This window comes from Capricornis sumatraensis, chromosome 16, assembly GCF_032405125.1.
Source record: "Capricornis sumatraensis isolate serow.1 chromosome 16, serow.2, whole genome shotgun sequence".
Lineage (NCBI taxonomy): Eukaryota > Metazoa > Chordata > Mammalia > Artiodactyla > Bovidae > Capricornis > Capricornis sumatraensis.
The window spans coordinates 25,327,466-25,340,662 of NC_091084.1; positions in this window are offsets into that span (position 1 = coordinate 25,327,466).

Genomic DNA, 13,197 nt, shown 5'->3' on the forward strand with positions numbered 1-13,197 from the left:
GGATAAAATAGAATCTTCTCAATTAATCAAGGATGCTGCTGCTGCTAAGTCGCTTCAGTCGTGTCCGACGTTGTGCGACCCCGTAGATGGCAGCCCACCAGGCTCCCCCGTCCCTGGGATTCTCCAGGCAAGAACACTGGAGTGGGTTGCCATTTCCTTCTCCAATGCATGAAAGTGAAAAGTGAAAGTGAAGTCACTCAGTCGTGTCCGACTCTTCGTGACCCCATGGACTGCAGCCCACCAGGCTCCTCGGATAGAAGGATCCAAACCAAGAAAGACTGGCTTCTGAGGCTCACTTGAGATATGATAGCCAAAGGTTCTCTGTAAGAAAGTCTTAAAATAAAAATTGACTTTACTCGTTAGCCCTATGATTGTCTCCTCTGTATACTTTGTATACTCAGTTAAACTCTATCATGAGAAAGTGGTTTTATTTCTCTGGGATGCACAATATATCCTTGTTGCTTCTCTATTTTATACGTGACGGTTTGCATCTCTTCATCCCAGACCCTTCATTTGACCCCTGCTTCCCTCTCTCCACTGGTAAAACCACTAATTTGTTCTCTGTATCTGCGATTCTGTTTCTGTTTTGCCTATATACTCACCTGTGTCGTCTACTAGTTTCCCCCTTTAGTGATTTCATACAGTATTTGTCTTTCTCTAACTTATTTCACTAAGTGCAATATTGTCTAAGTCCACCCATGTTGCTGCGCACGACAGTGTTTCATTCTTTTTATGGCTGAGTGATATTCCATTGCATTTATATATATATATATATATATACCTAGTTGTTAGTCACTCAGTCATGTCTGAGTCTTTGAGACCCCATAGACTGTCGCCTGCTAGATTCCTCTCTCTATGGAGCTCTTCAGGCAAGAATACTGCAGTGGGTTGCCATTCCTTTCTCCAGGGGATCTTCCCAACCCAGGGATCGAATCAAGATCTCGGGCATTGCAGACAGATTATTTACCATCTTAGTCACCAAGAAAGCCCATGTGTGTGTCTATATGTATATATATATATATATGTGTATATATATTGTAACTTCTTTATCTGTTCATCTGTTGACAGACGCAGTTTGCTTCATTATCTCAGCTACCATAAATATCACTTCTATGAACATGGAGGTATATGCATCTTTTCAAAGAAGTGTTTCGTTTTTCTTCCAGATATATACCAAGCAGTTGAATTGCTGGATCATATGGTAGTTGTGAGCTTCGCAGGTGGCGATAGTGGTACAGAACCCACCTGCCAATGCAGGAGATGTAAGAGACATGGGTTTGATTTTTAGGTTGGGAAGATCCCATGGAGGAAGGCATGGCAACCTACTCCAGTATTTTTACCTGGAGAATCCTATGGATAGAGGAGCATGACAGGCTACTGGACACGACCAAATTGACTTTGTGCACATGTAAGATAGTCTTATTTTTAGTGTTTTGAGGAATTTCACACTGTTTCCCATAGTGGCTGCACCAATTTATATCCCCTCCAACAGTGTGTGAGGGTTCCCTTTTTCCACATCCTCTCCAACATTTGTTATCTGTTGACTTTTTGATGATATTCGTTCTGATAGGTGTAAGGTGTTATTCCATTGTTGTTTCGGTTTACATTTCTCTACTATCTAGCAATTCTGATGGCTTGTTAACCATCTGCATGTCTTCTTTGGAAAAATATCTACTCAGATCGTCTGTCCATTTTTTGACTGGGTTTTCCTCTTTGATATTGAGTTGTATGAGCTATTTCTTGGTTTGTTTACTGATCCCATTCTTTCAGTAAACATTTAGAGTGATATCTGTGGTGGGGCAGTGGGGCTGGGGACTCCCAGGTGGTGCTAGTGGTAAAGAACCCGCCTGCCAATACAGGAGACATGAGAGACACAGGTTCAATTCCTGGGTGGGGAAGATCCCCTGGAGGAGGGCATGGCAACCCAACTCCAGTATTCTTGCCAGGAAAGTTCCATGGACAGAGGAGCCTGGTGGGCTACATTCATGAAGTCACCAAGAGTCGGACACGACTGGAGCGACTCGGCACACACACATCCAGTGGGGGTGGGGAGTCAAGGAAAGGTAGTTTGAACCAGAGGTCTGGTGTTTCTCACATTTGTCCCCTGCTCAGAGAGTCACTGAGTGGAATCTTCCTTCCTGATTGCTCTTTTGCTGATGCAAGGACAGATGGTGGCTGGAGGGAGCCTCCCATCCTGGAACACGTCTGCTCAATCGGGCCTCCCATCCTGGAACACGTCTGCTCAATCCACAGTTCTTGCTGATACAACAAGGAATTTCTCTTTCAGAGCCAGTGACTAGAATGAAGTCTATGTCTCCTGGGAGCCCTCACCCCCACCCCCTGGAGCTCTCGGGTTCTGTGAAACTCTTGGCACCCCTGGAGTGGCAGGACAAGGAAAGAAATGATTGCCAGTGTTTGGAAGGTGTGTGCAGGGTGGGGGTGGAGGCATTTAGACTCGTACTGACTTCAAATTCAGAGTTCTTTGGGGTTTTGTCACCAGTGTAGGACAGTCATGGGATCCTCTTTGGCACTGTGTTTTTTCAGGATGGTTCTAAAGGATTCTCAAGAGGTGTAATGCAATGGCTGTGTCAAGGGGGGAAGAGTTTGGCTCTTCTGGCAAAAGAAGCAGCGATGGTAGGAATAGTGGTCATGGGATGAATGCCTCTGCCTTTCATGGTGAACGGTTGCCATCTTGCTTCCTCCTTTAACTATTCTCTCACTCCCCAAGGTGCTTGTGCTTAGGAGACAAGGTGCTACAAGTGGGCACGGCTCCATGAACGAGACCCTTTCTGGCTTCAAAGATACAGATGAGCCAGGAGGTACCTAAATTTTGTGTTGGCTCTACCCACTAGGCTGCTTTCCCTGGTGCTGGGGTCAGTGCCTGATGGTATTTTAGTGTGCGACCAAGGGGTGTAGTACAACCTCAGAACACACGGAGGAGCAGGAGGGAGGGGGCTAGGCAGGGTTGTGTGCCGAAGTAAAGATAGTTGGAGGAGAAAGGAATATATATTTTTCCCTCTTACCCCTAATCTCCTGGAGCATTAGTTGCCTACAACTACGATGGCGATTATTCAGGAAACACAAAGGTGTCTGAGTTTACACCTTAAAATAAGACCAATTTGTATGTGTGAACAGTTAATCATTCATGCTGCACTTCTGGGCTCTGATCAGTCCCCAAATGTCTTTCTATTATCACAGAAGCTTACAGAAGGAATGAGTAGGGAGCCTGTTATTGTTATTACAGCTAACATTTATTAAGCACTCATTTTCAGCCCAGGAGGTGTGAATTTATTCTTCCCAAGGTCACTAATGACCCTCGTATCCCCAAATCTGGTGGACACTCTTCTCCGTCCTCATCTGGCCGCTCAGCAGCACACGTCACACAGCGCATCTCCCTTGTCACAAGTCTCCCGTCCCTGGGTCCTGAGACGCTGCTCTCTCCTGGTTGGCCTCCAGCCTCACACACTGGTGTTGGACCCCTCAGCTCAGTCTTCTCACTTGTGCTGCTTTCTTCACCTGAACTCATAAAATTGTGCTCAGGATCAGGGGCTGGCCTTCCTCTCTTCTCTCTCCTCATTTTTGCCTAAGTGGCTTCATCCTTTCCCATGACTTCATGTGCCATTACTGCTGGTGACTCTGAAATTTATACATTCTGCTAAGACCTCTCTGACTTCTGACTTCTAGACTCATGTCTGATGACCAATGTGACATTTCCACATGAATGTCTCCCAGCTGGATGTAACTTGTCCAAAACGGAACTCTTGATTTCCCGTCCTCTCCAAACAAATCCTCCTGGCAGGTTCGGCATCTTCTCTCTCCTCACATCCATCAGCAAATTTGACCCATTTTATCTCTGCTCCTCGGCATCTCCTGCCACCTCCTCCGCAGCCTGCACCATCGCCCCCTGCGTCTCTGGTTTCTAACTAGCCTCCCCACACCCGCTCCTGTTTTCCTATAAGCCATTCTCCACACAGCAGAGTGGTTATTAAAACACAGAAAACAACTCCTGTCACTCTGCTGCAAGGCCTCCAGGGGCTTTCTTTGAACTTTGAGTAAAATACAAACTCCTTGCTTTAGCCTTCAAGATGGCTCATGTGGTGCTTACCCTTTGTTCTTTACCCACTTGCTCTTCCATCTGGGACTCACATTATCTTACTTTCTAGAACCACCCAGATTTTCCTGATCTCAGGGTCTTTGCACATTTCTCTAATCCTCCTCTACCTGGAAACATGGTTAGGTATTTCTCATTCTTTAGGTTGCAACTTACCTGTCATCTCCTCAAGGAAGCATTCCTTGATCTAAAAGAGATCTCTACTATCATTCTTTAATCAAACAATCCTATTTATATCTTTTATGACCCTAGTTACAATTTACAATTGTTTTGGTCTCTTTGTTTAGTAATTTGTCTTCTTTACAAGCCTGTGAACACATGTATTCTGTTGACTTTCTTTATTCCCCATGACTAACACAGTGTCTTGCATGTGACAGGGGTTCAGTACTTACCTGCTGAATGAAAGGGTGTCAGGCCTACACTAACCCTCTACATATGTTATTTAATGTTCACAAGATGTCTGGAAGACAGATATTTCTCTAATCCCATTTTATGAGCAAGAAAAATACAAAGTTTCTAAATGGGAAATATCTTGCCCAAATCTGCAGGTGGAGAAGCTAGGAACTGGAGTTGGACTGTCAAGCCCCAGGACCTGAGGACTCACCTCACTGCACTTCATTGCTGCTGAGTAGAGAAGAGAGGAAGTGATCCTGTGTTTAATATTAGCTCAGTCATATAATCACGATGGTGTGATCACTCACCTAGAGCCAGACATCCTGGAATGTGAAGTCAAGTGGGCCTTAGGAAAGATAACTATAAACAAAGCTAGCAGAGATGATGGAATTCCAGTTGAGCTGTTTCAAATCCTGAAAGATGATGCTGTGAAAGTGCTACACTCAATATGCCAGCAAATTTGGCCAGCAGTGGCCACAGGACTGGAAAAGGTCCGTTTTCATTCCAATCCCAAAGAAAGGCAATGCCAAAGAATGCTCAAATGACCACACAATTGCACTCATCTCACACACTAGTAAAGTAATGCTCAAAATTCTCCAAGCCAGGCTTCAGCAATACGTGAACCGTGAACTTCCAGATGTTCAAGCTGGTTTTAGAAAAGGCAGAGGAACCAGAGATCAAATTGTCAAAATCCACTGGATCATGGAAAAAGCAAGAGAGTTACAGAAAAACATCTATTTCTGCTTTATTGACTATGCCAAAGCCTTTGACTGTGTGGATCACAATCAACTGTGGAAAATTCTAAAGAGATGGGAATACCAGACCACCTGACCTGCCTCTTGAGAAACCTGTATGCAGGTCAGGAAGCAACAGTTAGAACTGGACATGGAACAAAAGACTGGTTCCAAATAGGGAAAGGAGTACGTCAAGGCTGTATATTGTCACCCTGCTTATTTAACTTCTATGAAGAGTACATCATGAGAAAGTCTGGGCTGGAAGAAGCACAAGCTGGAATCAAGATTGCCGGGAGAAATATGACCTCAGATATGCAGATGACACCACCCTTATGGCAGAAAGTGAAGAAGAACTAAAGAGCCTCTTGATGAAAGTGAAAGAGGAGAGTGAAGAAGTTGGCCTCAAACTCAACATTCAGAAAACTAAGATCATGGCATCTGGTCCCATCACTTCATGGGAAATAGATGGGGAAAAAGTAGAAACAGTGGCTGACTTTGTTTCTGGACTTTCTGCAGATGGTGACTGCAGCCATGAAATTAAAAGACGCTTACTCCTTGGAAGGAAAGTTATGACCAACCTAGATAGCATATTCAAAAGCAGAGACATTACTTTGCCAACAAAGGTCCGTCTAGTCAAGGCTATGATTTTTCCAGTGGTCATGTATGGATGTGAGAGTTGGACTATAAAGAAAGCTGAGCACCAAAGAAGAGATGCTTTTGAACTATGGTGTTGGAGAAGACTCTTGAGAGACCCTTGGACTGCAAGGAGATCCCACCAGTCCATCCTAAAGGAGATCAGTCCTGGCTGTTCATTGGAAGGACTGATGTTGAAGCTGAAACTCCAATATTTTGGCCACCTGATGCAAAGAGCTGACTCATTTGAAAAGACCCTGATGCTGGGAAAGATTGAGGGCAGGAGGAGAAGGGGACGACAGAGGATGAGATGGTTGGATGGCATCACCGACTCGCTGGACGTGGGTTTGAGTGGACTTTGGGAGTTGGTGATGGACAGGGAGGCCTGGTGTGCTGCGGTTCGTGGGGTAGCAAAGAGTTGGACACAACTGAGCAACTGACCTGAACTGAACTGATTTTGTGATTTAGAAGATCTTAACATGGAGACCCTGGCTCATTTCTCCAGACTGCTAAATTACCTGTTTCAGAGGGCTTTTTTCCCAAAGACAAAACAGGTTTGAGTCTCTGAGGTCTGAGTTCAGTTCAAAGCCAAGAAACTATTTGAACCCATCTTTCCTTCATTGGCACACTGTCAGTTTTCTAAACTAGCTGTGCAATTTCATGGCCTGATTCTTATCATTTGATCTTGTTTCATCTCTCCGTAACTACATTGAAAAGAATAGATCATCCAAGTCGGCGATTTGTGGTAGTTCACTGTGACTCCGTTCCCTACGCTCTAGCGTGAGATGCCTAGAGCCTCTGCCGGGAGCCACCATGGGAGATCCCCCGCATGACAAGCTTATGTGGAAGAGAACTGTTAAGCAAGGCTTCAGGACTCAAGGGGCTCCCTAGGCTTTCTCGAGCATCTACCCCCAAACAAGAATCTGTCTGTTTTACTGTTTCATGACTTTCTCCAACTCCTCTGACATTAACAGGGGGCTAACCCTGACCACTTTTCTCTGGAGAAAATCAACTTAGGGCTATAGCTAATAAGTCTCCTGGACATGAGAGGAATATTCCAAATCAAACCCCCTCTGTTAGCATTCTAGCTTGCTTGGCAGGTATATCCAGACTCTTACAGTTATGCATGTGATTATTTACAGCCTCCCAACTGTGAGAGGCACAGAAAGCCTAAAACATAGAGCCTTTGAAAGAGTTAAAAGTTACTAGAGTAGTGCTAGTGCTGATGTAGGATTTCATTATTGGGCCAATGCTTGTTGCTAAGTTCCCATATCTCTTATCCACTGTGCACCTGGGAGTGCACTAGTTAACATAGTGAGAATGCAAGAAAAACAAGTGTAGTCTTGAATTTAACCATATCAGACTTTTGAGCTAATTGGTTCTTTCTTGTAACTCACTGCACCTTTGCTCTGTGAAAAATGTAACTCTGTTTGGCATTTTTCTGAGGCTGACATAGATTAGAAATATAAAGAAAAAAAAACACTTTGAGGGAAAATAAGTTTTCTGGTTGAGCAGCCTTTATCAAAAGAGGGTCATAAAATGTTCACAGGCCTCCAAGGCCAGAAGGTACTGTACACAACATCATTTGCGGGAAAGGTATGCAGAAAAATCCTGGTTTCGATAAGGGCAAAACTGCTGGAATGTTTGGGCTGACTCTCTATGACCTTGCATCTTTCATTTCCCTCTATGTATAAGGCAAGGTATAAAAGTACCTTTTGAAAAATAAAGCTTTTGGGCCTCGCAGAAGCTTGGTCACCCCGTGTTTTTTCTTCTCTCTATCTTTTTTTATCTCTCTCTCCCTCTCCCTCTCCCTCTCTTTTTCAGGCTGATCCCTTGGAGCATGAGGGCTCCCTGCGTTCACTTATCTGCCTGGGTTTAAGACCTGAACAGGAAGACATTCTGCATCTTCACTCCCTCGGGAGACCAGGAGGGCACCTGTGGCCTCTGTGAACAGGGCAAACTTCTTGTCTTGAAGTTTTATTGATTCTCTATGTAAACCAAAGAATATCAGCCTCTTTCTCTCCTCTATTTTCTTATCTACAACATTCTTATCTCTCTCTCTCTAAATCAATCGCAATCGCCGACGCCGTTCCTCCTTCAGGTTTCCCTGGATCCTGCGGGGGCTGGACCCCAGCACATATCCATCCCCAAGATGCCAGCACGGTTCCAGATACTAGACCAGATAATGGCTTTGGGCAGGTTAGAAAACAGCACCCCCCAATCTCTACCACATCTCTAATAACGTTTTATTGGGGGAAAAATTATCCTCAAATTCATACGGACTCTCAAAGGATTGCAAATAGCCAAAATACTCTTGAAAAAGAAGAATAAAGTTGGAGGCCTTATATTCCTGATTTGAAAACTTACTATGAAGCTATGATAATCAAAACAGTGTGGTAATGGCATAAAGACAGAATACAGACCAATGGAATAGAGTCCAGAAATAAATTCTTGCATGTGTGGCCAAAGGATTTGGGACCAAGATGCCAAGACTATTCAGTGGGGAAATACTTTACAACAAATAGTGTTAAAAAAGATAGATATCTACGTGTAAATAAGTGAATAACACTGGACCTTTACTTTACCCATGCATAAAAATTAACTCAAAATGGATACAGGATCTAAATGTAATATTTAAATCTATAAAACTAGAAGAAAATATAGGAGAAAATGTCAAGACTTTATAGGTTTGGCAATGATTTCTTGAATATGATGCCAAACGCACAGACAACGAAAGGAAACATGGACAAGCTGGTCTTCAGCGAAACTAAAAATGTATGTATCAAAGGATGCCATCAACAGAATGCAAAGCTAATCCATAGGAGAAAATATTTATAAATCATATAATTGATAAGAGAGTCATATCCAAAATACATAAGGAACTCTTACAACAGCAAAAACCTAATAACCCAATTAAAATATGGACAAAGGACTTGAACAGTCCTTTGACTGTTCTCTATATATTTCTCCAAAGAAAATATATGAATGGCCAATAAGCACATGAAAAGATGCTCAAATTTCTAGACCTTTTGTGCTCAGCTGCTCAGTTGTGTATGACTCCACTGACTGTAGCCCACCAGACTTTTCTGTACAAGGAATTTTCCCAGGTGAGAATACTGGAGCAAGTTGCCATTTCCCACTCCAGGGGATCTTCCTGACCCAGGGATCAAACCCATGACTCCTGCATCTCCTGCATTTGCAGGTGGATTGTTTACCACTGAGCCACCTGGGAAGCCTTCTCAGGAAAAGGAAAGTGAAAATTACAATGAGATACCGCTTCCTACTTATTAGGATGACTGTTGAAAGGAAGAAAGAAAGAGAAAGAGAGGAGAAAAAAAGAGGAAGGAAAAGAGGAAAGAGGAAAGAAAAGAAGTGTGAGCAAGGTTGTAGAGAAAAGTTGGAACCTATGTGCATCACTGGTGGGAATGGAAAATAATGCCACAGCTGTGGAAAATAATATGGCAATTCCTCAAAACATGAAACCACATGATCCAGCAATTCCACTTCAAGGTGCATACCCAGAAGAAGTGAAACCAGAGCCAGGAACAGATATTTACACACCCATGTTCATAGCAGCTATAATCACAGTAATCAAAAGGTGGAAGCGACCCAAGTGTCCATCGATGAAGAAATGGATAAACAAAATGTGGTATATGCTTACAATGGAAAATTTGACACATACTACAACTGAGGTGAAGCTTGAAAACATTATGCTAAGTGAAATAAGGCACAAAAGGACAAATGTATGATCGTGCTTGTATGTGTCACTATTCAGGTTCATAGAGACAGAAAGCAGAATGGTTGTTACTAGGGACTGGGAGAAGAATGGGGATGGGGATTTATTGTTTAATGAGTACAGAGTTTCAGTTGGAGAAGGTGAAAAATTCTGGAGATAGATAATGGTGATGGTTGTACAATGATGTGAATGTATTTAATGCTACAGAAGTGTACACTCAAAGTGGTCAAAATGGTTAATTTTATGACATACATTTTCTCATAATAAAAAAAAGAAAAAAAATTTAACTTTCCTCCAAATTTTATTTTGATTTACGGCTAAAATTGTGTAGAGGATGCTGTGCTAAGCTGCCCAGAGGCCACTTTCAGGGCTGGAGGACTTGCTTCTCCACATGGGAGGATGCTCTCAGCCAATCAGCCTTAAGAGGTTGTCCTTGGCCTCAGAGAGCTGCCTCTCCCAAGATCAGGCTGTGTTCCCCAGGCAGCCTGAATCCAACGACCATTCCATGCAAGGATATTACAACTAGTTTCACAGCTCCCAGGGTCTGACTGAGGCCTTGTGGGGCCTGTAGCAGGGCTTAAATTCTCCCTCGATCCAACCTGTTTGCTTCCCTTTTCATACAGGTGTTGAAAGCACTCTCTAATAAATTTCCTGCGAAATAAGAAAAGGAAGGAAAGAAGAAAAAGAAAGAAAGATAAAGGATCCAAAATGACGAGAGCACTCCTGCATTGTGATTCCGCTATAAAAAACTGTGCCAACAACTAGAGAAATACATGGTGTGAGGCTTGAAATGCGGCCTTTGAAGTCATCAGTGCAATGGTTTCTCTTTGCCTCCATCCCATCCTTGGCTTTTGTGGTTACTATCATCATTCAGCTGGATCGATTGATGAGTGTGTACCCGTCCTTCACCAGGGCCTGAGTGGCCTTGATCAGTGAGGGAAGCATGTCAGTGACCTAAGCCTCATCACCCAGCAGAACCTAGACGTCATTTCTCCTGTCAACCAGGTCAGGAATACGAGAAGCTAGGAGAGAGGTCACTCGAGCTCTGTGGTCCCCTTTCCTGGATCACACTCCCTCTCTAGGGTTGCCTCTCTCTCCCCAGTTTGTCCTAGCCCCAGCCCGCTGTCTCTAGCTGTGCTCGTAGGCAACTGTGTTTCCCAAAATGTATTTCACTCATGTCAAATGTGAAATTGAGCTTCTTGGATATGTGTGGGCCCTGAGATTACGCCTTAGTCCTCCTTTTCAGCACCAACATGAAAGAAATTGTAAAGGAGGGAAAATATCCGTGAGGGCATTTGACTCTAGACTAAATTCATTTTTCCAAGCAGTCTAAGTTAGACAATAAGGTGGTGGTAATGGTGAACAGGAGTTAGCAGCCAACTGAATTGACTTTATAGCCTAATGATTAAATCTTTATAGTAAAGAGATGAAAACCTGCTTTCAAGTTTCCTTCTTCCTCAGGCTTGCCTTTCTCTCCTTGTCCTTATCACACTTGTGCTCCATCCTCACGCGGCTCTGAGAGCGGGCCACTTCACCAGCTCTCCTTCCTGGCCAGTCTTCCATTCCTGGGAAAGTGATCTCTCCTGTTCCCCATGAATGCTGCTTTCTCAGAGACCATTCATGACTTTCCAACAGTCAAGCCCAGGGGACTTTTAAGTCTTATTTGACCACTTCAAAACTTTCTTCTCCTTTTCATTTGGTGACATTATAATGCTCCATTTCTCTATCTTTCTGACCGCGTTTTCACTCTTTCTTTGGCAGTTCCTTCTGCCCATAGTTTAACTATTGATGGACTCTGGGCTCCTCTCCATCTGACTGTCCACCTTCTGCACATCTCCGCTTGGATGTACCTCAAACATCTCAGACTGTGCATGTCCAGAGCTGACACCATTGCTCCTTGGCTTATTACCTTGTCCAAGTCTGCCCTTCCTCTTCCACCCCCGGTCAATGTCACCAGCAGCTACTTAACTGCTCACACTGGAAGCTTTGGCATCATTGCTTTCTCGAAATATTTGCCAGATATCCCTGAGTTAGAGATGTCTTCTTTGGCTCCCCTGTGTGTGCTCAGTTGCTCAGTTGTGTCTCTTTGTGACCCTATGGATGGTAGCCCACCAGGCTCCTCTGTCCACGAGATTTTCCTGGCAAGAAGACTGGGGTGGATTGCCACACCCTACTCCAGGGGATCTTCCAGACCCAGCGGTGGAACCCATAACTCCTGCGTCTCCTGTATTGCAGGCAGATTCTCTACTGCTGAGCCACAGGGAAAGCCCTCGGCTCCCCTGTACAAAATGCGAATCCTCCCCCCAACTCCCTCTCCCTGTACCCTTCGTCACTGCCTCTTATTTGCTCATATCACCATCTGCATGCTACTTGTCAATTAATTTCTATCTTCCCCATAAGAACAGAAGCCTATGAGGCAAAGATTCTCTTTTGTCCACTGCTATGTCCTGAGTGTCTAGAACAGTGCTAGGCACCTAGTTGATACTGAATAAGTATTTCTTGAGTGATGAATGAATATGTATTTATTGCATGAAAGCAACTCTGATTTCTTCCCCTGCCTTAGACTCCAACCTTCAGAGACTTCCAAAGTCCCACTGTTTTTGTCTTGGAAATAGTTCTCAAATCTGCACCCTGTTGGCTCCTTCTCCAAAGTCACTGCCTTGGATCAGGACCCACCCCTTTCAGAGCACTACTGTGGCCTCCCAGTTGTTCTTGCTATGGCTGGTTTTATAGTCCATTCTTTGTTTTACTAGGGAAGCTCCATCTCTGAAACAGTCCTGAGTGTCTCCTTCCTCTGCTTCAATCCCTGGATATTCACTCAATAGATACTCATTACGGTGGACCTGACAACCTGGGACCCCCCCCCCTCACCCCCGGGGAAAGAGGTCTGAGTAGGGACACAGTTCTGTCTCATTTCAAAGTGAGGTTCAGGAAAGAGCTGTCACCCAGAACCCAGAGATGTGGGCACTGACAAGTAGAGAGCTGATGAACTGGACACAAATGACGGATCCTGTTTAAAGAACGCAGGAGAGACACATGGAGTGTGGACTGGAAGGACTGTGGGCCAGAATTCTAGAATGAGTCATCACAACAGAGAGCAACAGCCTTACAGGGCAGGGAGGGGCTGGAGAGAGACAGAGAGGGGAAAAAAAAAGAAGTTCAGTCATGCTGAAGTGAGATAGGATTTCCACACCTGCCTGTGTTGAAAAGCTAAAAATAGGGACATTTGGGTAAAAACTGTGAGGAATCTTTTAATTCCACAGATAGGGTCTTTAGGGAAGGAAGTTTGCAGAGAAGGGTGTGTCTCTCACTCTTGGTAAAATTGGAAACAGAAAAACTATATTTTAGGTATCCCAACCTTCACTGTTTTCCTTGCCCCCTCAGGCTTCTTCTCCCCATCTTTCCCTGCTATCAAATTCTCTTCCTTAGGAAAAAGTCTAATATATTTATCCATTTAAGTTTACAAGGCTTAATGTGACAATTTTACATGTTAGCCAAACCTCATGTCTGAAGCCAAAGATGCTTGGCTGCAATACAGCAACCATTAAAACAACAACAGCAACTATATAATTCATTGTACCCAGCACAGG